Source organism: Arachis stenosperma, chromosome 1, assembly GCF_014773155.1.
Source record: "Arachis stenosperma cultivar V10309 chromosome 1, arast.V10309.gnm1.PFL2, whole genome shotgun sequence".
Taxonomy (NCBI): domain Eukaryota; kingdom Viridiplantae; phylum Streptophyta; class Magnoliopsida; order Fabales; family Fabaceae; genus Arachis; species Arachis stenosperma.
Window position 1 is genome coordinate 98,769,389 of NC_080377.1, and position 27,108 is coordinate 98,796,496.

The window sequence follows — 27,108 nt, forward strand, 5'->3', positions numbered from 1 at the left end:
TCTTGTTTAAAGATTTCTGTTAGGTGCTCTACAGAGAGTTGTGCTTTAGCTTCTCTTAGCTTTCGCTTCAAGGTCCATTCAGGTTTAGGGTCAGCCTCAACAAGAATGCTTTTATCTTTGTTCCTACTCATATGAAAGAGAAGAGAACAAGAAAGTATGAAATCCTCTATGTCACAGTATAGAGATTCCTTGAGGTGTCAGAGGAAAAGAAGAATAGAAGGAGAGGTAGAAGAATTTGAACTTATCAAGAAAGATAGAGTTCGAATTGTGCATTGAGGAGGAGTGTTAGTCCATAAATAGAAGGATGTGAGAAGAGGGGAAGAAATTTTCGAAAATAAATTAAAATGATTTTAAAAACATTTTGAAAAATTGATGAATGATTTTCGAAAAGTATGATTGGGAAAGAAATAAAGTGATTTTTGAAAAAGACTTTGAAATTAGAAATAAAAAAGATATGATTGAAAACTATTTAAAAAAATTGTGATAAAAAGATATGATTGAAAAGATATAGTTTTAAAAAGATATGATTGAGAAGATATGATTTGAAAAATAATTTAAAAAGATTTGGTTTTGAAAATTAATGACTTGGCTAACAAGAAATTTAAAAGATATGATTCAGACATTAAACCTTTCTCAACAGAAAAGGCAACATACTTGAAATGTTGAATCAAATCATTAATTGTTAGAAAGTATTTTTGAAAATGGAAAGAAATTGATTTTGAAAATATATGATTGAAAAGATATGATTTGAAAAAGATTTGATTTTGAGAAATTTTGAAAACTTGAAAAAAATTTGAATTAAAAACAAAATCTTCCCTCTTGTGCCATCCTGGCGTTAAACGCCCAGAATGGTATCCATTCTGGCGTTTAATGCCCAAAACTCACCCCTTTTGGGCGTTAAACGCCCAGACAGGCACCCTGGCTGGCGTTTAAACGCCAGTTTTCCTTCCTCACTGGGCGTTTTCAACGCCCAACTTTTTCTATGTAATTCCTCTGCTGTATGTTTTGAATCTTCAATTCTCTGTATTATTGACTTGAAAAGATACAAAGAAATTTTTTTTTGAATTTTTAATGATAAGGAATAATCAAAATGCAACTAAAATCAAATAAATAATGCATGCAAGACACCAAACTTAGAAGTTTGTATACTATTGACACTAACAAATTGAAAATGCATATGAGAAACAGCAAAATACTCAAGACAAGAGAATTTAAAGATCAGATTAAGGAAATCATCAAGAACAACTTGAGGATCAATGAAGACACATGATTGAATTCGAAAAAATGCAAGAAGAATAGAAACATGCAATTGACACCAAACTTAAAATTAGACACTAGACTCGAACAAGAAACATAAAATTATTTTTTTGATTTTAAGATTTTATAATTTTTTTTGGATTTTTTTGAAAATTGACTGAAAAAGAAAATAAGGATATCAAAATTCTTAATGAGAATTCCAGGAATAATGCAATGTTAGTCTAAAGCTTTAGTCTAAAGAAATTAGACATGGCTAGCCAAGCTTCAGCAGGATATTACATTCAAGAGCTAAATTGATGAGAATCAATCAGCTTTGGTGATGATAAGAACATCACCTTGAAACACTAGAATTCATTCTTAAGAACTCTGAAGAAAAATTCCTAAGCTAAGCAACAAGATGAACCGTCAGTTGTCCAAACTCAAACAATCCCTGACAACGGCGCCAAAAACTTGGTGTTGTTGCCGGATCAAAACTTCGCACTGTTATTGCAGGGAACAAAAGCGAAACTATAGTTAGGACATTTAATTCCCCGGCAACGGCGCCAAAAACTTGGTGCGCGGAATTGTGATCATCAATGGCGCCATCAACATGGTACGCTCAATTGCAATCTCAACTCTTTATCACAACTTTGCACAACTAACCAGCAAGTGCACTGGGTTGTCCAAGTAATAAACCTTACGCGAGTAAGGGTTGATCCCACGGAGATTGTTGGTATGAAGCAAGCTATGGTCATCTTGTAAATCTCAGTCAGGCGGATTCAAATGGTTATGGAGGATTAATGACTAAAAGATGAATAAAACATAAAATAAAGATAGAGATACTTATGTAATTCATTGGTGAGAATTTCATATAAGCATATGGAGATGTTTTGTCCCTTCTGTCTCTCTGCTTTCCTACTGTCTTCATCCAATCCTTCTTACTCCGTTCCATGGCAAGCTGTATGTTGGGCATCACCGTTGTCAATGGCTATAGTCCAATCCTCTCAGTGAAAATGTTCAACGCGCTCTATCACAGCATGGCTATTCATCTGTTGGTTCTCGATCATGTCGGAATAGAATCCAGTGATTCTTTTGCGTCTGTCACTAACGCCCCACAATCGCGAGTTTGAAGCTCGTCACAGTCATTCAATCCTTGAATCCTACTCAGAATACCACAGACAAAGTTTAGACCTTCCGGATTCTCTTGAATGCCACCATCAATTCTAGCTTATACCACAAAGATTTTGATTAAAGAATCCAAGAGATAAACATTCAAGCCTTGTTTGCTTGTAGAACAGAAGTGGTTGTCAGGCACGCATTCATAAGTGAGAATGATGATGAGCGTCACATAATCATCACATTCATCATGTTCTTGGGTGCGAATGAATATTTTAGAACAAGAATAAGCTGAATTGAATAGAAGAACAATAGTAATTGCATTAATACTCGAGGTACAGCAGAGCTCCACACCTTAATCTATGGTATGTAGAAACTCCACCGTTGAAAATACATAAGAACAAGGTCTAGGCATGGCCGAATGGCCAGCCTCCCAATGATCTAAGAACTAGACGTCCAAAGATGATCCTAAGATCTAAAATGATCAAAAGATTCTAAGATCCAAAGATGAAAATACAATAGCAAAAGGTCCTACTTATAGAGAACTAGTAGCTTAGGGTTTACAGAAATGAGTAAATGACATAAAAATCCACTTCCGGGCCCACTGGTGTGTGCTTGGGCTGAACATTGAAGCTTTCATGTGTAGAGACTTTTCTTGGAGTTAAACGCCAACTTTTGTGCTAGTTTGGGCGTTTAACTCCCATTCTTGTGCCAATTCAGGCGTTTAACGCCAGAATTCTTGAGCTGACTTGGAACGCTTGTTTGGGCCATCAAATCTCGGGCAAAGTATGAACTATTATACATTGCTGGAAAGCCCAGGATGTCTACTTTCCAACGCAATTAAGAACGCGTCAATTTTGCTTCTGTAGCTCTAGAAAATCCACTTTGAGTGCAGAGAGGTCAGAATCCAACAGCATCTGCAGTCCTTTTCAGCCTTTGAATCAGATTTTTGCTCAGGTCCCTCAATTTCAGCCAGAAAATACCTGAAATCACAGAAAAACACACAAACTCATAGTTAAGTCCAGAAAAGTGAATTTTAACTAAAAACTAATAAAAATATAATAAAAACTAACTAAAACATACTAAAAACATACTAAAAACAATGCCAAAAAGCGTATAAATTATCCGCTTATCATCCACACACTAAACCATTTCTGTCCCATACTTTATATCTGAATGCTGTAAGAGTTACCTTAGACGGGAGTGATTGTGAGGGGTACATTCTGTTAGCGGCTTGCTCGAATGACAGTGAATTAAGCCTAGAACGGATCCGAGTGGTGAAGGAATTTCTTGATGTTTTTTCGGACGACATACCTGAGTTTCCTTCTCAGCGAGAGATAGAATTGGGCATTGAACTAGTACCTAGAACTGGACCAATTTCTATAGCACCGTACCAGATGTCACCACTAGAACTTGCAGAATCGAAGAAGCGGTTGGATGAGCTACTTGGAAAGAAATTTATTTGTCCTTGTGCATCACCTTGGGGAGCCCCAGTATTGCTGGTAAAGAAGAAGGATGGTGGAACGAGACTTTGTGAAGATTATCGACAGTCAAATAAAGTCACTATCAAGAATAAGTATCCACTTCCACAGATTGATGATTTGATGGATCAGTTAAAAGGTGCAACTGTGTTTTCAAAGATTGACTGGCGATCGGGTCATCACCAAATTCGAGTAAGCGAGCCAGAGATACCAAACATTGTGCTCATAACTCATAAATGATGACGATGCTGAGACGTATGGGAGCAGAGGAATCAGAAGCTGTAAGACAAGATCATAGCAGTCTCTAGAGATTTACGACGAAGGATTCTTGTAGAAGCTCACCAAAGTGGATTTTCTATGCAACCTGGAGTGACAAAGATGTATCAAGATTTGAAACAAATGTTCTGGTGGCCAGGCTCAAAGAAAGAGGTAGCTGATTATGTCTCAAAATGTTTAACCTGCCAAAAGTTGAAAGTAGAACATCAGAAGCCGTCAGGAACCCTGCAACCCTTAGAAATACCATAATGGAAATGGGAGCAGATCACTATGGATTTTGTCACGAGATTGCCAAGGACCTCAACAGGACACGTTGCCATCGGGGTAATTGTGGACAGATTGACAAAATCGGATATAAGTTGATTATACATTAGACAGGTTGGCACGGATATATATTCAAGAAATCGTACGATTGCACGGGATACCTTCGTCAATTGTCTCAGATCGAGATCCGAGGTTTACATCCAGATTCTGGGGAGCTTTTCAAAAAGCACTGGGGACAAAATTAAACATGAGTACAACACACCATCCTCAAACAGACGGACAATCAGAGTGCATAATCCAAACATTAGAAGACATGCTAAGATCATGTGTGATAGATAACCAAGGTAGTTGGGATAAATATTTTCCGTTAATCGAGTTCGTCTACAACAACAGTTACCAACAAAGTATTGGGATGGCCCTATATGAAGCCTTCTACAGAAGAAGATGTCAGACACCATTGTGTTGGAATTACGACGGAGAAGCTACTGTCTTAGGTCCAGACTTAGTGCAAGAAACTACAGAGAAGATAAAGGGAATTCGTCAGAAGATCCAGACAGCACAAAGCTGTCAAAAGAGTTATACCAATAATAGACGTAGACCTTAGAGTTTAGTGAGGGAGACCATGTCTTCTAAAAGTAACTCTGACTACTGGAATAGGTAGAGCCCTTAAGACTAAAAAGCTTAACCCTGGATACATAGGACCTTTCCAAATACTTAAAAGAGTCAGTCTAGTAGCTTATCAAGTAGTCCTTCCTCCATATCTATCAAACCTTCATGATGTTTTTCATGTCTCGCAACTTAAGAAATATATTCCTGACAAGAGTCACGTTTTACAATTAGAGACAGTACAGTTACAAAATGATTTGACATATCAAGCATCACCAGTTCAGATCGTAAAAAGAAGTAAAAAACAGCTAAGAGGCAAGACTATTCGCTTAGTCAAAGAGCTTGGGGACTAAGAGGAGTAGAAGAGTACACTTGGAAATTGGAAGATAAGATGAGAGCTGATTACCTGCATCTGTTCTCAGGTAACTAAAATTTTGAGGGCAAAATTTTCTTTTATGAGGGTAGAATGTAACAACACCGGTTTTCGAGTACGCGAGATCTTTTCTGAAAGTACGGATTTCTCCGAAAGATCAGTAAGGGAAGAACCTTTGATATATCATCAAGTATCTCAATCCTCATTGTCATTATGTCATCTTTAAGCTAGAACCTTTTTTAGGCAAGCTCGATAACACAGTCACGAAGAACCAAGTTTTTGAACCGTATCGGTTAGGAATTTTGATCCGGTTTTTTGAAAATAGTCTCAGTTTGACGAACCGGACCCGATTCATGAGAGAAGAGAGATAATAGGATAATATTATCATTATATTAGTATTAGAAGCTGCTTGAATGATATTATAAGGTTACCTGGTCTGTTTTAGTTAAAAACAGGAAATCGGTTTAACCGAGTTCACAGTTTACTGGTGTAGCTTAGCACCAGCACTCTCTGATGACTCTAGCAATGCTAAGGTCTCACTATACATGTTTTATTCTCATAATAAATATGTTACTAGTGTCATTTATGCTAGTAGCTTAGAAAATAATTTTTAGAGATGTTTTTATAAGTGTTCTGATACATATAGTTTTAGTAGTTATACACCTGAGATATTTTAATATTATTTTAACCCACCTCCAAGCCAACCAATCACAACTCACCCTACATCCCCAAGACCTCCAAGGCTGTCTCGTTTCATCATTCTGGCCGAAAATAACAAGAGAGAAAAGAGAGAAACTTTCATGAACACTTAAATCTTCAAAGCTTGATTTCTTCTGAACTAAAACTCAAATCAAAACTCTGATTTCACCAAAATGATCCTCTCTTCTTCCTCTACATAACCATGTAACTTATCAAGGTTGGAAATAAGGTGAGATGGCTGTTCCTTTCCCCTTTCAATTTGGTTTTCAAGGAAACATGCTTAATCATATGTTTTCTTGATGTTCTTCCTTAGGAATCATGCTTAACTTGACTTGAGGGCCAATAAACATTAATTTCCAGCAAGTATAAGGTGAGATATCCCTTCCTAACGTGCTGAGAGAGATTTGGTGAGTTGAGGGTTTGTGGATTTAAAGTTGTTCTTGATGTGATTTAGGAGGAAAAAGTGCTTAAGGACCACCTGAAAGTATAACCGAATTTGGAGCAACAAAACCAGGTAGGGTTTGACGAAATTAATCTTGATTGATTGTGTTTGAGTTGTGTAATTATGATATGATTTGGCTGTTCTTGAAATTGATGATTTATATGAGTGATTCTATGAGTTTCTGTTCTTGAGTGCAGCTAGAAAACGAAACCCTAGGCCTTAAATTGGGGATCAATTTGTGTTAAAATCATGTGAAAAAGATGGGGTTTTAGTGGCTGGGAATTTATTTTGAATTATGGTAAAAATCGGTTGCTGAAAAAATTGAAAAACGGGCAAAAACAGAGAAATAATCTGAAGAATTTACGAAGAACACGAAGAACATTTTGAGTGTAATGAAGACCATTGAAGAACACCTTTTAGATCTTAAAAAGGGCAAGGTTGTAATTATTTTGGTGTTTGAGGTGTTATTTTGTAATTTCTGAAAGTTAGGGTGGTTAAAGTAGAAATATTAAAAGTTACAGGTGGTAAAAAGTAAATCTTAAAGGTTAAAAGTTAAAGTGGGGTAATTTTCGAAAATTTAATGATAAAATAAAAAATAATAATAAAAAATTAAATAATAATATTTAATTAAAAATAATATTTTAATAAAAATAATAAAATAATACGGAAAAGACAATTTTCTGTAAAAGTTTTAAAAAGACAACTTTAATTGCAGAATCTCATAATTACCTTCATAAAACACCTAGGGAGTGGTAATAACATGATAGTGAGGTAAAGATAAAGGAAAGATAAGAAGTTAAAGAAAATATAAAAACCAAAGAAAAGTCTGTAAAGTTTTAATGACAGAAAAATAGAGAGAGATTGGTGAACGAACTAGGGCAATATAGTTAGTCCTTGAGTTGCGACTAAGGTTAGGTATTATATGAAAAGTTAAACTGTTTCAGTATAGACTTAATGAACCTATACTTGGGACAGGCTAACTATTCATACCAAAATTTACACAAGCTTTAAATATATATGTTAAGCAGAGAAATCAGAGCAGAGTAAAGAAACACAGAAAACAGAGTAACCAGAGTAGAGTAAAGAGATACAGGGAAAAGAAAAACCATAACAGAGTAAAAAGATGTAAGGAGAAAAGAGTAATATTATAAAGAGAATAGAGAACAAGCATAGGACCTGTTGAAAGGTCATTTGTTGCATTAAGGCAACTCCAGAGTTATTTGTATCATCATCTGCTGCAGTGAAGCAATCAGATAGATGGTGGTACGACCACTGAGAACGCTTTCCTGGGATACCTTGCTATAATGCTTTGCTGTAAGACAGAGGTTGCTTACAGAGGTATCGAGATTAGTGTGCTCTTGTAAGACAGAGGTTGCTTATAGTGAGTGTGTTGTTGCTCCTGTAAGACAGAGGTTACTTACAGTGAGTGTGTTGTGCTCCTGTAAGACAGAGGTTGCTTACAGCGATTGTGTTGGGCATATATCGGCTAATAAGTGCCGCCCTGCAAGACAAAGGTTGCTTGCCGTGGATATTGCCAACAGGAAAGCCTTATCCAGACAGAGGTTGCTGGGTAACATCGGGAGTGGGTATGTAACCGACAGATGAGCTCATTACCTGCACTAGGGCTAGACATGCATCATACTTGGTTGTGCATTTACTCTGTTATGGTTGTTGTATGAATGTATGCTTTCCTTGTTTGTATTCTATTCTCTGTGTTTGTGTTATTTTCTTGTATTCTTCTGTTCGTGTTATGCTATTTGTTTTCTCTATCTTCTCTATTTATCTACTAAACAACATAGAATTAATGAACGCAACTAATAACCTCGACCCTACTAAGAACTCCCCAGTTCTTACCCCTTCTCTCTCCCTTCCCCCTCCAGATGGAAGCAAGAGCATCCTTCCGTAGTCCACTGATGATCGTTCTGCAAAAGGGTACTGCTCTGGATAGTCTTCTGAGTTTAGAGTGAACTCCGTTATCTGTTTATATGTATATACCGTGGGACCAGCCGACATCTATGCCCCGTTTATTTACGAACTTTAACCTAAGTCCTTCGTACGATGTTGCTGTTATGCGGCCACTCAATAAAGTACCAGTGATATGCTCTAAGACGATGTATGATCATGCAGAGGAGTAGTAGAAGATGTTTCACCTTTTGATGACGATCACCTGACTTGAGTGTTGAAGACCTAGAACGTACTTTTCCTCGCTTTAGTAGTTTAGAAGGTTTAGGTAAGTATAGAGTCTAGGCTAGCCTAGGTGCCAGTTTAGGGACTTCTTGAACAGGTCAGGGCCTGGGATGTTGTATGTATATATATATGTATATAGTTATTATCTAGCTATATCTAGGGGTGTTCTAACTAAAAGTCTATACTCTAATAAAGGCAGAATCACCGAATATTGTCAACTACTTGTGATGTATTTATGTGTGGTTGTTTATAACCGTTTTATCTATTATTATTTGTGAATTGATTATAAATGATTCTGTTTATTAATCCAAACATTTTCAAAAAAAAGTACCTCGCAAACTAACTACGCTTTTAACAACGAATCAGGCTCATATAATAAATAATAGATAATAATTAGGATGACAAATTAGTAGCGCTCAGTTTTCGGTATGTCCTAGGCGTATTGAAAATTGGGTCGTTACACTTCCTCCCTGCAGATTTTATAATAATTGACATGGGAGAGGATACAGATGACTCCATCATCCTAAGAAGGCCATTCCTACCTTTTGGAAGAGCCCTAATTAATGTTGAGAGAGGTGAAATGGTGCTGAGGCTATAGGAAGACTATATGGTGTTCAAGGTTCTTAAACCTCCACTACTCTCTGGAAAAGGAGGTACTTGCATGCAAAGCTCAATACTTAAGCCCTCTCCCTTGGTAGAAAGCCATACAGTTCTCCTTGATATCAAACCTAGGTTTGGTGTTAGGTTTTCACCACCCACCAAAGAGGGAGAAGATCCCAAGAAGAAGGTACCAAGGAGCTGGAGGACAAGAAGATCCATACTAAGGACTTCTTACCTGGCATGAAGGTGGTGTTCATTAAAAGTCCAGTCATACCACATACTGTGAATAGGATCCTATCTCTAGAGCATGTTGAGCTGATTCATGAGAGCACAAGAAAAAGTTCACAATGAGGGGTGAAGATCTGAGCCTCTATGATCCTTCTCCTTAGACGAGCTGCCCGTCAAGCTAGTGACGGTAAAGAAGTGTTTGTTGGGAGGCAACCCAACTATAAGTATCCTTTAGTTATTTCTATTTTATCTCAGTTTTATTTCAGTTGGAGTTTCATTTTAATTTTCATTGATCTTTAGAGTTTTCCTAGGTTTTCTAATATTTGTGGTCATGTACAGTGCTTAGAACAGGGACAAGAAGACCCAGACAGAAAAACAGAATGCCCTGGAGCAAAATAGGCTTAGGCACTAAATGCCAGGCTTTAGCGCTAGAAGAGGAGTAGAGTTGTGACGCTGAATGCCAGGGAGGGTGTTTAGCGCTAGGAAGTTAGTCATGGTTGGGCGTTTAACGCCCAAAATGGGTGTTTTCTTCAAAAAGTTTGCACCCCGCTTGGGGCGCTAAACGCCAACGCCGGCGTTTAGCACCAGGTTTCTCGTCCACATTAAAAAAAAGTGTCCCATGCTTACGCTAAACGCCAGGACTTGCGTTTAGCACCTAGCAAGCCAGTTTCAAGTTTTAAGGAGGTGGTTTTTGAACCTAGTTTTTGAACCGTATCGGTTAGGCATTTTGATTCTATTTTTCGTAAATAGTCTTAATTTGACGAACCGGACTCGATTCATGAGAAAAGAGAGATAAAAGTATAATATTATCATTATATGAGTATTAGAAGCTTCTTGAATGATATTATAAGGTTGCCTGGTGAAGAGCGGAAGATTGATGGTTTAGAAGTTATAATAAACTCTCGTTGCAAGTATAGTTTCTAAACCAAGCAATCAACCTTTCTTACAAACGTTTGGTTGTCACAAGTAACAAACCCAATAAAATTTATAAACCGAAGTATTCAAACCTCAGGTCGTCTTCTCAAGGAATTGCAGGGAAGTGTGTTTTACTATTGGTTAATGAAAACAGAGTTTTTGGGTTTTAAAAAGGTTTTGAACAAGAGAAATAGATTGCAAGAATTAATAAATTAATAACTAATAAAACTCTTGGCAAGGTAAGAAAACTAGAAGTCCTATCCTAGTTATCCTTATCAATGGTGATGAGAACTATATTGTTGCTCCCACTAAGTCAACCTCTAACTATGAAGGTCAGTTAAGTGGACAAATTAATTTAATACCTAAAGTCCTAGCAACTCCTTAAGGAAAGACTAGAGTTATAGGAATCTAAATTAATCAGCAAGAATAATAATTATCAATCACGATGAGTTTGATAACTCAAGAGTTACCAATTAATCAACCAAAGCCAATAGTAAATAATCTAAATTAAAAATAAGGAAGAGCAATCATGAGTCTGAAATACCTCAAATTATATTATTTAAGAAAATCCTAACATGAAAAGTTCATAAACAAAGAAAAGAGAAAAATAACTAAAAAGAACATTGAACCTGAGATGAAGAAGAAATATTCCTAATCCTAATCCTAAGAGAGAGGAGAGAACCTCTCTCTCTAAAAACTACATCTAAATTATGAAAAGTGAATTCTGATTTGATCTGAAGTGATGTTTTGAGTCTCTGCATGTTCCCTGACTTTAATCTGTGTTTTTGGGCCAAAAACTGGGTTGAAATGCGGCCCAGGATCTCTGCCAGCGACTTTTGTAATTCTGCAGATCGCACACGTCACGCGGCTGCGTCGTCTACGCGATCGCGTCACTCAGCGTTTTTCGTACCACGCGTGCGCGTCGTTCACGCATTCGCGTCGTTCGTGCAGATTTCAGTCCGCGCGGTTGCGTCAGGCACACGAACGCGTCCCTATGATTTCTTCCATTTCGCGCGGTCGCGTGAGCCATGTGACCGCGTGACTTCTCGCTGGTCATCTCCTCAATTCCTTGTGTTCCTTCTATTTTTGCACGCTTCCTCTTCATTCCTTACGCCATCCTTGCCCTATGAAGCCTGAAACACTTAACACACAGATCACGGCATCGAATGGTACGAAGGAAAATAAAAATATACAACTAAAAGGTCTTTAGGAAGCAAGTTTTCAATCATAGAACAATTTGGGAAGGAATTGTAAATACATGCTAATCATATGAATAAGTGGGTGAAAAGCTTGATAAAACCACTCAATCAAACACAATATAAACCATAAAATAATGGTTTATCAACCTCCCCACATTTAAACATTAGCATGTCCTCATGCTAAGCTCAAGGAGATAAAATAAATGAGTAGGAAAAAGCAAGACTCATGCAATACAACCTATGAATGTGAATGCAACTACATGCAAAGATGATTCTACCTACTAGGTAAAAAAGTAAATAAATATTTCAAGAACAAATATGAACTGGATTTCACTAATTCAAATCACAAAATACAATACAAATAACTTGCAAGAAGAAGATAGCTCATGAAAGCAGGGAACATAGAATTAAGCACTGAACCCTTACTGGTGGTGTACATCATTCTAACTCTCAAGTGTTTAGGGTCAATTCTCTCAATTCTCTATTAATATTGCCTTTTATAGCTTGCTCTTCATCTAACAATAAACAAAAATTTAATGCACCAATACACAAATCAAGAGGTCTTTTAAGGGTTGTAATGGGGTTAGGGTCAAGGTAGGATTGTATTTGGCCAAGTAGACTAAAATCTGAATCCTTAATTAACATAAACTTTCCACCTAACTTAGGACAATCCATGTAATATAAAATCAATAACTACCCATTAACTGCGTTTACTACATATTTATGCATTCCAAGTTTTGAGTACAGTACATATGCATTGCTATTGCCATTTACTTTAAGGCATTTTGTCCCCTTTTTTATTTTTCTGCTCTTTTTTTTAATGCATATGATTAAGGTATTGAATGCATAAATATGTTCTTAACATTTTTTGCATTTTCATAGAAAGTCTAACATACTCAATTCCAAAACCAAATGTTTCCAAAACCACTTTCGCCACACTTAATTCATGAGCACTTTCACTAGTCTAAGCTAATCAAGGATTCAAATTAAGAACATTATTGTTTTCGCTTATAGTTAATGATATGCTAAAGTAAAGAACAAAGGGGTAAAATGGCTCAACATTGGTTTGCAAAGGATAATAAAAGGTAATGCCATATGGGTATGTAAGCTCAATGAAACAAGGCCTCAATCATATAAGTGCATGCATACATCAAATAATGGAAATATAGAATTAAGTAAGACAAAGATCACAATTTTAGAGAGAAAAACACACACAAAAAAATAAAATATATTGGTTGATAAAATGCAACCAATCAAATAGGCTCAAAATCTCACTGGTTTTGTGTGTTCGAGCTCTAAACCATGTTCCAATATAATATTTCTTCAAAAAAATTTTTTCAAAAAGTTTAATTCAAATTAGTGAAATGCTATAAATATTTTCTTGAAAAAGAAAATATTACTTCAACCAAGTAATGGTAATATATGCACAAAATCAAACAAACATGCAATCAGACATGCAAATGCAACAATGAAAAACAAAAATTGGTGTTGAGAAGAAGGTGACTAACCCACGGAGATCGGTATCGACCTCCCCACACTTAAAGATTGCACTGTCCTCGGTGCATGCTAAGATGTGTAGGTGGATGAGGGTTGTGGTTCCTTGGCTAGTGCTCTTTTTGTTCCACTCTTCGCCGGTGGCTTGTTAGAGGCTTTCTCGTTACCCTTTTTGGTGGCCATCCTGAAAAAGGGAGAAAGGAAAGGGACATGTAATTCAAATAGCTAGAACCGGGAGGATGAAGATTCAAGTGATAATCAATGCCAAGGTAAGGGATAATGTCTTAAATACATGGTCGCGACTACATGCAATTAGGACATCAATGGAAATATAGCAAGGCATATTAAATCAATTAGATGCAAGATGTGTAAAAGCATGCAGGCAAAGGCATGAGAAGCATAGGTCAAGCATCAATTGTTAAAATAAGTTGGATTAAAGATCACTTGTATGATGACAATTGTGAATGATAATCTCAAATACAGGTGGATTACAAGTGTTGTGAGTTAAAAGAGGAATGAAAGTAATAAATCCAAATATATATGAGATCCAAATTTAAAATGTCAATTGTCAAACCAATCCTTATAATATCCACAAGCTCAGTTATAATAAAGTAAAATTCAAATAAAGTTCTAACACCAACATAAAAATGCATGAAAAAAATAAAAAAATAAAAAAGAAAGGAGAAAGAAGGAAGAAGAAAGAAGGAAAAAGGAGGGAGGGGGAAGAGAGAAATAAGAAAGGAAAAGAAAAAGTAGGATTTGGGGAAGAAAAAGATAAGATATTTTGGCAGATTACGATAAGTTGTGCGGCGCATTCGACGCGGACGCGTGAGTGATGCGTTCACGCAGATAGCGCTTTTATGAATTGACGCGGACGCATCATCCACGCGGTCGCGTGGATTGATTTGTGCCATTAGCGCGAGGGCAGCCTCGCGGTCGCGCAACTCTCTGTTTGAAATTCATATTGCCAAATCTTTGGGTGACGCGGTCGCATGGTTGACGCGATCGCGTGGATGGCCTAAATTTGAAAATGGTGCGGATGCGTGGGGCACGCATACGCGTGGCAGGGCTTGTGCTGCTAGCACAAGTCCAGCCCAATTCCAGCTCAACTTTCGGCCATACACCCTTATACGTCGATTTACAAGGCACGTGTTCGCGTGGGTGACGCAGACGCGTTGGAGGCATTTTGCCCACTTGACGTGGAAGCGTCATCAACGCGGTCGTGTGGACCAATTTGTGCCAAAGGCACGCCTCCACCCGCGCTTTCGCGTGACTCTCTGTTCAATTTTCTTTTCTTTCCAACGCACCTATGACGCGGACGCGTCGGCGACGCTGTCGCGTCGTGTGCGAATTTTTTTTATGCGTTATGCATAATGCAATGAATGTTATGCAAAAGTTTCAGGTTCAATCAAAATTCAAAAACAGACTAAAATGGAAGAGGAACGATCATACCATGGTGGGTTGTCTCCCACCTAGCACTTTTAGTTAAAGTCCTTAAGTTGGACATTTGGTGAGCTTCTTGTCATGGCGGCTTGTACTTGAACTCATCTTGAAACTTCCACCAATGCTTGGACTTTCAATAAGCTTCAACATCTCCAAATAAATTCACCAAGCGTTGATGAAGTTCTCCACAAGCTTTGAGCTCCCAAAGTTGATCCTCATATATTCCTGGATCCCAAATCTTGCTTCTACACCCATCTTCAAGTTGATCATCATTGTTCCAGCCGGGTGGCAAGCAATTTGAATTCTCACTGAAGCTTCCAAACAACTTCCTAGACCCATTTAGTTGAGCTCTACACCAACCTTTGCATTTAAACTCAAAGCTTCCAACCATAATGAACCTTGCAGGACAATTCTTACCACTAACTATCTTCCTCTTACTCTTAATGCCACAAAGAGCTCTAAGTTGACCATCCATCTCCAGTAGCCCATATTCAAGTGGAATTAGAAAGCTAAGGATATGAATTTTACCCACTTGAATATTGTGAAGGATGATGGCAACTTAGGGGGAGGTGTTTCTAATGAACGTGCAAGCTCCACTCCCTTGTGCTCTTCTTTGACATCTTCCACCTCTTTGCAAGCTTCTTCAATTTAAACCTCTTCCTCTTGGTAGCTTTCTTCTGATTCAATTTCTTCTTCATTGTGCACCAAGGGCATGGGAGGTTGTGCTTCTTCTTCTTTAATCTCCATGTCAAGTCTAATGGGAGAGGATTCAAATGTAGATAAGAATTCATTAATGATTGAATCCATATCTAGATCATCCCCTTCAAAGTCTTCAATCATGAGATGCTTTGGAGGTTGTACACCTTCCTCAACATCAGTTTCAAACATCTTTGAAGGAGGGTCTATAACTTGACTTTCCCATGGAGGTTCAGCATCTCCTAAGTCTTGAACCACTTCTTCTTCTTCAATAATTCTGGCTTCCTCCACTTATTCCAGTACAAAGCCATTATCCTTACTGTCCACTGGAGTTTCTAATATCTCCTTCATGCTACGTTTTTCATTAAATTCTCGACATAAAGCCATGTGGGTTTCTTGAGTGTCCAAACGTCTTAAAGGTAATCGATTTATCGCTTGATCCAGGTGTTTAAGTATGAAATCATATTCCTCCTTGATGGCTTCATTTCTATGATAACTCCCTTCAACTACTCCTTCATCTGCAGAGGTCTCTACTACCTTCACCCTTAGTGCCTCCTCTAGCTCCTTATGAAGTATGGATTCGCGAAGATGATCCCTTCTCTCTTGTTCTTTGTCAATAGTATCAGTGGGATCATGTTGCTCTTGGATTGATGGATGTGGGTGCTCCTCCATGGATGGTGGTGATGGGATGGAGAGATCATTCTGTGGTTGAGATGGAAGTGCACTGGAGCTTGAGGGTTGAACATCGGAGGTGGAGGGTTGGTTTATATGGGATATAAGATTTTGGAGTGTAGAGGTGAGACTAGTGATAGAGGCAAGTGTGCTCTCCACGGAGGTTTGGGGTGGGTAGGAGGGTTCATCTTGATAATGATAAGGAGATAGTGTATATTGAGGTGGTGGTTCTTGGGAGTAATTGGGTTGAAATTTGGGTGGTTCTATATATGGTTCATATGGTGGTTGGTATGGTGGTTGAGGGTTAGGGTCATATGGAGGTGAATGGCGGAAACGGGCTTGTAAGTATGGTGGTCCAAAGTCATGTTCAGGAGGGGGTTCATAGGCATATGGTGGTGGTTGTTGCCACGAGGGTTGATCAAATCCTTGGGGCGCCTCCCATCTTTGATTGTTCCATCCTTGGTGCATGTTCTCAGTGTAATCTCCTCTTCCTGCAACATAGTTGTAACCAGACTCATAGCCAAAGGGGTGAGAGTTCATAGTAGTAGGAGAAAATAGAAACAAAAACTAACAAAAAGAAAATATTTTGAAAAAGATATGATTTTTGAAAAAAGATAAGATAAGATTTTGAAAAAGATATGATTTTTTTTAAAAGATTTGAATTTTGAAAAATAAGATAAGATAAGATAAAAATTTTAAAATCTAATTTTTTTTTGAAAAATATTCACAATAACCAATAATAAGGCACACATTTGCAATTCCCCGGTAACGGCGCTGGTGCACGAAATTGCAATCACACTTTTGCAATCCGCACAACTAACCAGCAAGTGCACTGGGTCGTCCAAGTAATACCTTACGTGAGTAAGGGTCGATCCCACGGAGATTATTGGTTTGAAGCAATCTATGTTTATTTTATTATTCTTAGTCAGGATATCAATTAAAATTATTAGTAGGAATTATTAGAAAAATAAAAGAGTGTGAAATAAATAATTGTTACTTTAATTATGGAGAATATGTTAGAGTTTTGGAGATGCATTGTCCTCTGAATTTCAACTCTTTCTTGAAATCCTTTTTCCACACGCAAGGCTCCTTCCATGGCAAGCTATATGTAGGGTGTCACCGTTGTCAATGGCTACTTCCCATCCTCTCAGTGAAAACGTTCCAAATGCTCTGTCACAGCACGGCTAATCATCTGTCGGTTCTCAATCAGGTTGGAATAGAATCCAGTGATTCTTTTGCATCTGTCACTAACGCCCAGCCTTCAGGAGTTTGAAGCTCATCACAGTCATTTTATCCTCGAATCCTACTCGGAATACCACAGACAAGGTTTAGACTTTTCGGATTCTCTTGAATGCCGCCATCAGTCTAGCTTATACCACGAAGATTCTGATTAAGGAATCTAAGAGATACTCATTCAATCTAATGTAGAACGGAGGTGGTTGTCAGGCACACGTTCATGGATTGAGGAAGGTGATGAGTGTCACGGATCATCACCTTCTCCATAATTAAGCACGAATGAACATCTTAGATAGGAACACGCATGTTTGAAAGAAAAACAGAAATAATTGCATTAATTCATCGAGACGCTGCAGAGCTCCTCACCCCCAACAATGGAGTTTAGAGACTCATGCCGTCAAAGAGTATGTAGTTCAGATCTGAAAATGTCATGAGGTACAAAATAAATCTCTAAAAGTTGTTTAAATAGTAAACTAGTAACCTAGGTTTATAGAATATGAGTAAACTAAGATAATTGGTGCAGAAATCCACTTCTGGGGCCCACTTGGTGTGTGCTGGGGCTGAGACTTAAGTCTCTCACGTGCTTGGGCTGTTTTTGAAGTTGAACGCCAGGTTGTAACGTGTTTTGGGCGTTGAACTCCAACTTGTAACTTGTTTCTGGCGCTGGACGCCAGACTGCAACATGAAACTGGCGTTGAACGCCAGTTTACATCGTCTATTTTCGTGCAAAGTATGGACTATTATATATTTCTGGAAAGCCCTGGATGTCTACTTTCCAGCCCAATTGAGAGCGCGCCAATTGGAATTTTCTAGCTCCAGCAAATCCATTCCGAGTGCAGGGAGGTCAGGATCCAACAGCATCAGCAGTCTTTTTTCAGCCTAAATCAGATTTTTGCTCTGCTCCCTCAATTTCAGCCAGAAAATACCTGAAATCACAAAAAAATACACAACCTCATAGTAAAGTCCAAAAATAAAATTTTTGCTTAAAAACTAATAAAATTCTATTAAAAATTAATTAAAACATACTAAAATCTACATGAAATTATCCCCAAAAAGCGTATAAAATATCCGCTCATCACAACACCAAACTTAAACTGTTGCTTGTCCTCAAGCAACTAGATGAATAAAATAGGAAAAAAAAATTAAGAAACAATAATATCTCAGAGTTTCAAGTGAAGCTCAGATTCTAATTAGATGAGCGGGACTAGTAGCTTTTTGCTTCTGAACAGTTTTGGCATCTCACTTTATCCTTTGAAATTCAGAATGGTTGGCATCCATAGGAACTCAGAATTCAGATAGTATTATTGATTCTCCTAGTTTAGTAAGTTGATTCTTGAACACAGCTACTTTATGAGTCTTGGCCGTGGCCCTAAGCACTTTGTTTTCCAGTATTACCACCAGATACACAAATGCCACAGACACATGACTGGGTGAACCCTTTTCAAATTGTGACTCAGCTTAGCTAGAGTCCCCAGTTAGAGGTGTCCAGAGCTCTTAAGCACACTCTTTTTGCTTTGGATCATGACTTTAACCACTCAGTCTCAAGCTTTTCACTTGGACCTTCATGACACAAGCACATGGTTAGGGACAGCTTGATTTAGCCGCTTAGGCCTGAATTTTATTTCCTTGGGCCCTTCTATCCATTGATGCTCAAAGCCTTGGATCCTTTTTACCCTTGCCTTTTGGTTTTAAGGGCTATTGGCTTTTTCTGCTTGCTTTTTCTTTCTTTCTTTTTTTTCTCTTTTTTTTTCGCAAAATTTTTTTTTTCTTGCTTCAAGAATCAATTTCATGATTTTTCAGATCATTGATAACATTTCTCTTGTTCATCATTCTTTCAGGAGCCAACAATTTTAACATTAATAAAATTCAATATAAAAAATATGCACTATTCAATCATTCATTCAGAAGACAAAAAGTATTGCCACCACATATAAATAATTAGAATTTTCCTTATTAAGAACTCGAAAAAATTAAATTGCCTCTTTATACTAAAAATCTACTATTTTATTCATGTTTGATGATGATGAGAAAAATAGATTATAACTTAATTGAAAATAAAATCAAAATAGATATGCTAATTACTACTACTCCTATATAACTTCTAAGGTAAAATCCTATAATCATACTATCACAGAGTTTAACAACCTGTATTTTGGGAAGTGGATGTTCCTCTAGTCTGTGGGGTGCTTGGTCCTTCAAGAATTAATTTTTGACGCTTCAGCTCCCTCAAGTTCACATCCTTGCTCTTCCTGTTCCCTTAGGGGCCATGATCTTAATGAGTTTTAGCTCAGTGATCATGGCAAATCACACCAAACTTAGAGGTTTGCTTGTCCTCAAGCAAAAGAAAAGGAAAAGAGAGGAATGAAAGGAGAGGCAATTTCGAAATTCAAAAGATATGATGAGTTGAAAAAGATATGAGAGGAAATTAAAAAGATTTGAAAAGAAATTAAAGAAAACTCAAGAAATATGTTTAGGAGTAAAAAATTTTTTGAATTGAAGGATGAGATTTTGAAACATGTTTATGCAAGAAATCATGAATTGAAACATGAAAAATTAAAAAAAAATTGTGAAGTAAAAACGAATTTACCTCCTCCCCACCATCCTGGCGTTAAATTCCCAAATGCTGCATGTTTTGGGTGTTTAACGCCCAATTGCTGATTCTCCTGGGCATTCAACGCCCAACTGTTGCTTCTTTTTGGCGTTCAACACCCAGAAGATGCTCCTTTCTGGCGTTTAACGCCCAGATGGCTACCCTTACTGGCGTTGAATGCCCAGTGGGTGCTTCTTTTGGGCATTCAATGCCCAAAATGTTTCTTACTGGCTTTTTTACGCCAGTGAGCTTCCAAATTCCCTTGTAACTTTGTGGATTCAAGCAATTGCTATTTTACCTTGAAGATACTTTGACATATACCTGTAAAAATCAATTAATTAACAAATAAACTTTGTAAATGGCTGGGTTGCCTCCCAGTAAGCGCTTCTTTATTGTCATTAGCCGGACTATTACCGAGCTTTAATCAAGCCTCAGTTTTGAGCATTCTTGCTCAAAATTGCCTTCAAGATAATGTTTGACTCTCTGTCCATTAACAATGAACTTTTTATTAGAATCATTATCCTGAAGCTCTACGTATCCATAAGGTGATACGCTTGTGATCACATATGGACCTCTCCACCGGGACTTCAATTTCCCGGAGAATAATTTGAGCCTAGAATTAAATAGCAGAACTTTCTGCCCTGTCTCAAAGGCTTTGGATGACAATTTCTTATCATGCCATCTTTTTGCTTTCTCTTTGTATATTTTTGCATTCTCGAAAGCATTGAGTCTAAATTCCTCTAGCTCATTTAACTGGAGCAATCATTTTTCTCCAGCTAACTTGGCATCAAGGTTCAGGAATCTGGTTGCCCAGTAGGCCTTATGTTCCAGTTCCACTGGCAAGTGACATGCCTTTCCATACACAAGCTAGTATGGAGAGGTCCCTATAGGGGTCTTGAATGCTGTTCTGTATGCCCACAGAGCATCATCCAAGCTTCTTGCCCAATCCCTTCTACGGTTAATTACAGTCCGTTCCAGGATTCTTTTGAGTTCTCTATTTGAGACTTCAGCTTGCCCATTAGTCTGTGGGTGATATGGAGTGTGGTGCACGAAATTGCAATCACACTTTTGCAATCCGCACAACTAACCAGCAAGTGCACTGGGTCGTCCAAGTAATATCTTACGTGAGTAAGGGTCGATCCCACGGAGATTATTAGTTTGAAGCAAGCTATGTTTATTTTATTATTCTTAGTCAGGATATCAATTGAAATTATCAGTAGGAATTATTAGAAAAATAAAAGAGCGTGAAATAAATAATTGTTACTTTAATAATGGAGAATATGTTGGAGTTTTGGAGATGCTTTGTCTTCTGAATTCCTGTAATGTAATATTAAACTTAATTCCAAAGTGCAAAGTTCCTTCCATGGCAAGCTGTATGTAGGGTGTCACCATTGTCAGTGGCTACCTCCCATCTTCTTAGAGAAAACGGTCCAGATGCTCTGTCACAGCACGGCTAATCAGCTGTTGGTTCTCGATCATGTTGGAATAGGATCCATTGATCCTTTTGTATTTGTCATCACGCCCAGCAATCGCGAGTTTGAAGCTCGTCACAGTCATTCAATCCTTGAATCCTACTCGGAATACCATAGACAAGGTTTAGACTTTCTGGATTCTCTTGAATGCCGCCATCAATCTAGCTTATACCACGAAGATTCTGATGAAAGAATCTAAGAGATACTCATTCAATCTAATGTAGAACGGAGGTGGTTGTCAGGCACACGTTCATGGATTGAGGAAGGTGATGAGTTTCATGGATCATCACCTTCTTCATAATTAAGCGCGAATGAACATCTTAGATAGGAACACACACGTTTGAATGGAGAAATAGAAACAATTGTATTAATTCATTGAGACGCTGCAGAGCTCCTCACCCCCAACAATGGAGTTTAGAGACTCATGCCGTCAAAGTGTATGAAATTCAGATCTGAAAATGTCATGAGGTACAAAATAAGTCTCTAAAAGTTGTTTAAATAGTAAACTAGTAACCTAGGTTTATAGAAAATGAGTAAACTAAGATAATTGGTGCAGAAATCCACTTCTGGGGCCCACTTGGTGTGTGCTGGGTGATGAGCGGATAATTTATACGCTTTTTGGCGTTGTTTTTAGTATGTTTTTAGTATATTTTAGTTAGTTTTTATTATATTTTTATTAGTTTTTAGTTAAAATTCACTTTTCTGGACTTTACTATGAGTTTGTGTGTTTTTCTGTGATTTCAGGTATTTTCTGGCTGAAATTGAGGGTCCTGAGCAAAAATCTGATTTAGAGGCTGAAAAGGACTGTAGATGCTGTTGGATTCTGACCTCCCTGCACTCGAAGTGGATTTTCTGGAGCTAGAGAAGCCCAATTGGCGCGCTCTCAACGGCGTTGGAAAGTAGACATCTTGGGCTTTCCAGCAATATATAATAGTTCATACTTTGCCCGAGATTTGATGGCCCAAACCGGCGTTGCAAATCAGCTTCAGAATTCCCAGCGTTTAACGCTGGAACTGGCATGAAAATTGGAGTTAAATGCCCAAACTGGCATAAAAGCTGGCGTTTAACTCCAAAAAGAGTCTCTACACGAAAATGCTTCAATGCTCCGCCCAAGCACACACCAAATGGGCCCGGAAGTGGATTTTTCTGTCATTTACTCAATTCTGTAAACCCTATGTTACTAGTTCACTATTATAGGATCTTTTGACATTGTATCTGTACCTCATGACACTTTACACGTTTTTCATTGTATCTTCTACGGCATGAGTCTCTAAACCCTATGGTTGGGGGTGAGGAGCTCTGCTGTGTCTTGATGGATTAATGCAATTACTACTGTTTTTCATTCAATCATGCTTGCTTCCATTCTAAGATATCACTTGTTCCTAAACCTGATGAATGTGATGATCCGTGACACTCATCATCATTCTCAACTATGAACGTGTGCCTGACAACCACCTCCGTTCTACCTTAGATTGAGTAGATATCTCTTGGATTCCTTAATCAAAATCTTCGTGGTATAAGCTAGAACTGATGGCGGCATTCAAGAGAATCCGGAAGGTCTAAACCTTGTCTGTGGTATTCTGAGTAGGATTCAAGGATTGAATGACTGTGACGAGCTTCAAACTCCTGAAGGTTGGGCGTTAGTGACAGACAGATGATTAGCCGTGCTGTGACAGAGCGCGTTGAACATTTTCACTGAGAAGATGGGAGGTAGCCATTGACAATGGTGAAACCCTACATATAGCTTGCCATGGAAGGAGCCTTGCGTGTTAGAAGAAGAAGACAGTAGGAAAGCAGAGGTTCAGAAGACAGAGCATCTCCAAAACCTCAACCTATTCTCTATTACTGCAAATCAAGTACTTATTTCATGTTCTTTTGCTTTTCACAATCAATCCTGATAATTTTTGATATCCTGACTAAGAGTTACAAGATAACCATAGCTTGCTTCAAGCCGACAATCTCCGTGGGATCGACCCTTACTCACGTAAGATATTACTTGGACGACCCCAGTGCACTTGCTGGTTAGTTGTGCGGGATTGCAAGGTGTGATTGCAATTTCGTGCACCAAGTTTTTGGCGCCGTTGCCGGGCATTGTTCGAGTTTGGACAACTGACGGTCTATCTTGTTGCTTAGATTAGGACTGTTTTAATTTTGTTGGTTTAGAGTCTTTTATTTGAGTATAGTTTCATATTTAATTTTGGTGTCAATTGCATGTTTTTGTTTTTCTTTTAATTTTCTGATTTGCATGTCCTTAGTCCCTTTTTGATCTTTTAAAAATTCTAAGTTTGGTGTCTTCTTTGTGTTTTTCTTTAGGTTTTCAAAAATTCATGTTTGATTTTTTGAAAAATTTTAAGTTTGGTGTCCCTTTGTTGTTTTTATCTTTCCTCTTTTCAAAAAAATATATATACATATATATCTTGATTACTATTTACCTCAATTCCCTTTTCTCCATCATGGACATAAGTGGGAATGAACAGTCCAAAAGGACTCTGGGGTCATATGCTAACCCCATTACAGCTGCATATGGGAGTAGCATCTGTATACCTCCCATCAAAGCAAGCAGCTTTGAGCTAAACCCTCAACTCATTATCATGGTGCAGCAAAATTGCCAGTATTCCAGTCTTCCACAGGAAGAACCTACTGAGTTTCTGGCACAATTCTTACAACTTGCTGACACAGTACGTGATAAAGAGGTGGATCACGATGTCTACAGATTATTACTGTTTCCATTTGCTGTAAAAGATCAAGCTAAGAGGTGGTTAAATAACCAACCTATAGCAAGCATAAAGACATGGAAACAGTTATCAGACAAATTCCTGAATCAATTTTACCCTCCAAAAAGGATGACACAGCTAAGGCTAGACATCCAAGGCTTTAAACAAGAGGATAATGAATCCCTTTATAATGCCTAGGAGAGGTATAGAGGTATGCTAAGAAAATGCCCCTCTGAAATGTTTTCAGAGTGGGTATAGTTAGACATCTTCTACTATGGGCTTACAGAAAAAGCTCAGATGTCTCTAGACTACTCAGCTGGTGGATCTATACATATGAGGAAGACGATTGAGGAGGCTCAAGAGCTTATAGATACTGTTGCTAGAAATCAACATTTGTACTCTAGCAATGAGTCCCCTACACAAAAGGAAGTTATGGCATTAGCCACTGATCCTAATCCTCAAGAACAGATGGCTGAGCTTAATCAACAATTACACCTGATGACAAAACAGTTAGCAGAATTTAAAGAGATGCTCCAAGAGACTAAAATTGCTAACAAGAACATAGAATCACAGTTGAATCAAGCAAAAGAACAGCTATCTAAACAGATAACAGAAGAATGCCAAGCAGTTCAACTGAGGAGTGGGAAGACATTGAATAACACTGCTCAAAGTAGCAAAAAGTCAATAAAGGAGCAATTGACAGAGGATGGACAAACCACTATCCAAAATCCCTCTGAGGACAGTAAGAGCCCAGAGAGGAATACTATTGGCGTTCAAACGCCAGAAAAGGAGGGAAAGCTGGCGTTAAACGCCCATTTTCCACCCAATCCTGGCGTTCAAACGCCAGAGGGGAACCAAACACCTGCAAGTGCTGATAATAACCCCTCTAAAAAGGCTTTTCCAACCACTTCTGTAAGGAATAAACCTGCAGCAACCAAGGTTGAAGAATATAAAGCCAAGATGCCTTATCCTTAGAAACTCCGCCAAGCGGAACAGGATAAGCAATTTGCCCGCTTTGCAGACTATCTAAGGACTCTTGAAATAAAGATTCCGTTTGCAGAGGCACTTGAGCAAATACCTTCTTATGCTAAATTCATGAAGGAAATCTTAAGCCATAAGAAGGATTGGAGAGAAACTGAAAAAGTATTTCTCACTGAAGAATGCAGTGCAGTTATTCTGAAAAGCTTACCAGAAAAGCTTCAAGATCCAAGAAGCTTTATGATACCATGCACATTAGAAGGTGCTTGCACCAAGATAGCCCTGTGTGACCTTGGAGCAAGCATCAATCTAATACCTGCATCTACTATCAGACAGCTTGGGTTGACTGAAGAAGTCAAACCAACCCAGATATACCTCCAACTTGCTGATGGCTCCATTAAATACCCATCAGGCATAATTGAGGACATGATTGTCAAGGTTGGGCCATTTGCCTTTCCAACTAACTTTGTAGTGCTGGAAATGGAGGAGCACAAGAGTGCAACTCTCATTCTAGGAAGACCTTTCCTAGCAACTGGACGAACTCTCATTGATGTACAAAAAGGGGAAGTAACCCTGAGAGTCAATGAGGATGAGTTCAAGTTGAATGCTGTAAAAGCTATGCAGCATCCAGACACACCAAATGACTGCATGGGCGCTGACATTATTGACTCTTTAGTGGAAGAGGTCAATATGACTGAAAGTCTAGAATCAGAGCTTGAGGACATCTTTAAGGATGCTCAGCCTGATCAGGAAGAGCCAGAGGAAACAAAAGAATTTTTGAAAATTCCTCAAGAGGAGGATAAGCCTCCCAAACCTGAACTCAAACCACTACCACCATCCCTAAAGTATGCATTTCTGGGAGAAGGTGACACTTTTCCAGTGATTATAAGCTCTGCTTTAAATCCACAGGAAGAGGAAGCACTGATTCAAGTGCTAAAGACACACAAGACAGCTCTTGGGTGGTCCATAAGTGATCTTAAGGGCATTAGCCCAGCAAGATGCATGCACAAGATCCTATTGGAGGATAATGCCAAACCAGTGGTCCAACCACAAAGGAGGCTAAATCCAGCCATGAAGGAGGTGGTGCAGAAAGAGGTCACTAAATTACTGGAGGCTGGGATTATTTATCCTATTTCTGACAGTCCCTGGGTGAGCCCTGTCCAAGTTGTCCCCAAGAAGGGAGGCATGACAGTAGTTCATAATGAGAAAAATGAACTGGTTCCTACAAGAACAGTCACAGGGTGGCGTATGTGTATTGACTACAGAAGGCTCAATACAGCCACCAGAAAGGATCATTTTCCTTTACCATTCATAGACCAAATGCTAGAAAGACTAGCTGGTCATGATTATTACTGCTTTTTGGACGGCTATTCAGGCTACAACCAAATTGCAGTAGATCCTCAGGACCAAGAGAAAATAGTATTCACTTGCCTTTCTGGCGTGTTTGCCTACAGGAGGATGCCTTTTGGTCTATGTAATGCTCCTGCAACCTTTCAGAGGTGCATGCTATCCATCTTCTCTGATATGGTGGAGAAATTCCTGGAAGTCTTCATGGATGACTTCTCAGTATATGGAGACTCGTTCAGCTCCTGTCTTAACCACCTAGCACTTGTCCTGAAAAGGTGCCAAGAGACTAATCTGGTTTTAAACTGGGAAAAATGTCACTTTATGGTGACTGAAGGAATTGTCCTTGGGCACAAAATTTCAAGCAGGGGTATAGAGGTGGATAAGGCAAAGGTAGAGGTAATTGAAAAATTACCACCACCTGCCAATGTTAAGGCAATTAGAAGCTTTCTGGGGCATGCAGGATTCTACAGAAGGTTTATCAAGGATTTTTTGAAAATTGCAAAACCTCTGAGCAATCTGCTGGCTGCTGACACACCATTTGTGTTTGACACACAGTGTCTGTAGGCATTTGAGACCCTGAAAGCTAAGCTGGTCACAACACCAGTCATCTCTGCACCAGACTGGACATTCCCATTCGAATTGATGTGTGATGCCAGTGACCATGCCATTGGTGCAGTGTTGGGACAGAGGCATAACAAGCTTCTGCACGTCATTTATTATGCCAGCCGTGTTCTAAATGACGCACAGAAGAATTACACAACCACAGAAAAAGAGTTACTTGCAGTGGTCTATGCCATTGACAAATTTAGATCCTCTTTAGTAGGATCAAAGGTGATTGTGTACA